The 2673-nt window shown below is 36.5% G+C and overlaps 1 long non-coding RNA gene across 1 annotated transcript; it reads right to left on the bottom strand.

The window, feature by feature from the left end:
- Positions 1-921: 921 nt before the first annotated feature.
- On the bottom strand, positions 922-1801 carry LOC147496742 (uncharacterized). Its single transcript, XR_015197175.1, has 3 exons — positions 1304-1801; positions 1130-1192; positions 922-1045 (listed from the first exon to the last, which is right to left on the bottom strand). It is a non-coding gene; the product is annotated as an uncharacterized LOC147496742 (long non-coding RNA).
- Between the last annotated feature and the right edge of the window lie 872 nt (positions 1802-2673).

Below are 2673 nucleotides of genomic sequence, written 5' to 3'. Positions count from 1 at the left end.
TGTCTGCTGCCACAGTTCCCTTATAATCTTGTTTATTTCCTCCATCTTCATTGAGTGAAAACGCATTAACTGCTGAGTACTTCAACTCTTAAAAATGCACTCATGCACATAACACTCCCTTTTCTGACAAAATTGTAATAATTGGACAGTTAGCATCTCTGCCTTTACGACATTATTACACAAATAAATTTGCTAACAGTGAACCAGTAAGAGGGTCCAGCTTCAGCAGAAAACATTTAGACACAATCACACAAATTTACAACTTGTGTTGAAATCATACTACTCACATTCTTCCACCCTTCTGTTAAAACTTTTAAAAAAATAATAAATAAAAAAAAGAGGAGGTGAAGGAGAAGAGAGTGGAGAGAGGAGGAGGAGAAGAATAGAGTGGAGAGAGGCAGAATTGAAGAAGAGAGTGGAGAGAGGCAAGAGAAAAAAAAAAAAAAAGTAGGAGAGGAGAAGTGAAGTGAAGAACAGAAGAAGAGAGTAGAGAGAGGTTAGTGAAGAAAAAGAAAAAAAGAAGAAGTAGGAGAGGACTAGAGGAGAAGAAGTGAAGAAAGAGAGTGGAGAGGCCGGGAGAAAAAAGAAAAAAAGGAGTGTAGGAACATACCTTGAGAGTGGAGAGAAGACACGAACCTTTGGAGTGGAGGCGTGAGATAGTTGAAAGTGAGGAACGATCATCGGTAGAGTTCCCTTAGACATTACAGACCCAATGAACTGCTCCCATTCCTATTGAGAATGAACCAATATATAGAGTTCTTTGAGTTCAAAGAAAAGGTTTTTCAGTGTACTATTAAGTTGAATTTTGACTTGTGGAAATGAACTTATCTAGACATAGTATAGTTCGATTACCAGTGCTAGTCACGGCAAGTGCATGGATTACTTTAAGTGATAACTCATAGCTCTGTTCCACATAATTATGATGCATTATATTAGGGATCTCAAAGGCAAAAAAGTTAGAACATAAATAATTTTAACACCAACATCTTCAAATTGAAGGAAAGAGCAGCTATCAAATAGCAGAGGACCACCCTGTTCTAGAAGTCTACAAGTGCAAATCATCAGGCCTTATATTCATCAAAGAGTGATACTTTAAAATTCTGAGCTAGAGGCTATTACTACCACATACCACAAGAACGGATCGTTTTCCAGCTCTATCGACTAAACTTGCACCAATTGCAGTTACTACGACCTGTAAATCAGTATTAGACACACATCAACTTTGAAGATAAAGAATGGTATGGGTATGGGTATTACAATTAAGGGATCTACTTATAACAAAGTTTAGGAGGTATATATTTACCTGTAGTAGCAAAAATTCTGCTCGTATAGAAACATACTCCATTTATTCCTCCAAATTGTTGGCAAACCATCAATGTTCCAACTCCAGATAGAGTGTTACTGCACCTTATATGCTTAAGTCCTATACAATATCCAACTCTTTCACATCCATCAAACAAAAAGTCATGGTCACAAGGCCACAAACAACTCTTCCACAAAAAGTCATAATAGTAGAGTGTGATTGACCAGGAGAGCTTACATGCCTGCACACTTTTCGTACATATTACATCTAAATCCCCACAAATAACAATTTTACATACCTTACTAATTTATATATTAAAAGTGGATAATAAGATCCTAATCTCCACAAGTCATGCTCTAAGCAGCCCAAGAAAACAACAACAACATCACGATGTAAAACAACCTGTATTTAAATAACCTCAAAACTAGAACCAAAATTTTAATTTGCTAAGGGATGATATGAAGAACTCACAAGCACTTGGACGCATAGAATCACAAGCATGCATAACTCAATTGAATGGCTACTCCAATAAAATGCCCTAAGCAGGTTGCAAATTTTGCATAGCAGTGTCTTTAGTGGACACCAAAACAAGCAAATTTTCTGCCTTACCAAAAGATAGTGTTGTTTGACCTGAATGAGGTGTAATGCATCATCGATGATTGACCACTTGATGCCACTAACATATATCCTGTAAATAGTGTGAACTGAATGCATTATGTAGGTATTGCACATTACATAAAGATCAATCCATCCAGTCTTTTAATTAATTCATTCCCCTTGAGATGACACTTGCGATCACTTTCAAATATATAAGTCAATCAAGTAATTTATGACAACGAAACAGTACATATATTAAGGCAATATCGACATCCATCATGATTATAAAGGATGAAACAATAATTTTCACTGTGATTAAAACCTAACCTCGACTCTAAAAAGCTAGTAATCTCCGGTTTTGAATTCTTACCTTGTTTTAGGTTATTTAAGGCTGACTATTCTCTGCAGGGTAGCTTCCAAGAACTCTCAAGAATGTAGCAAATTCCTGTCAAAGAACTAGCATTTTAATAGCTTTTACTTGTATCACTCACCTGAACAAAGGACGAATTGGAAGAAACCATACCTCTAAATGCCTAAGTGCATTTTGAGAATTGGGATCAGCCATTAAGGCTTCAAAGTCCACGTAAAAGAGATAGTTGAAGTACCTGGATAGTCAGAATAAAGACTTTGAATCAGAGTAGTGTCTGAATGTACCAAATGAAAAGGACTGCTACTACGACTGAATGTACCAAATGAAAAGGACTGCTACTACAACTTTCAACTTTTGGTTTGTAAGTGGCCCTACGATGTTTGGCTAACTCACAGACTTCACA

This window comes from Coptis chinensis, chromosome 5 (genome assembly GCF_015680905.1).
Source record: "Coptis chinensis isolate HL-2020 chromosome 5, ASM1568090v1, whole genome shotgun sequence".
Lineage (NCBI taxonomy): Eukaryota > Viridiplantae > Streptophyta > Magnoliopsida > Ranunculales > Ranunculaceae > Coptis > Coptis chinensis.
This window is presented reverse-complemented; position numbering and strand designations above follow the sequence as displayed.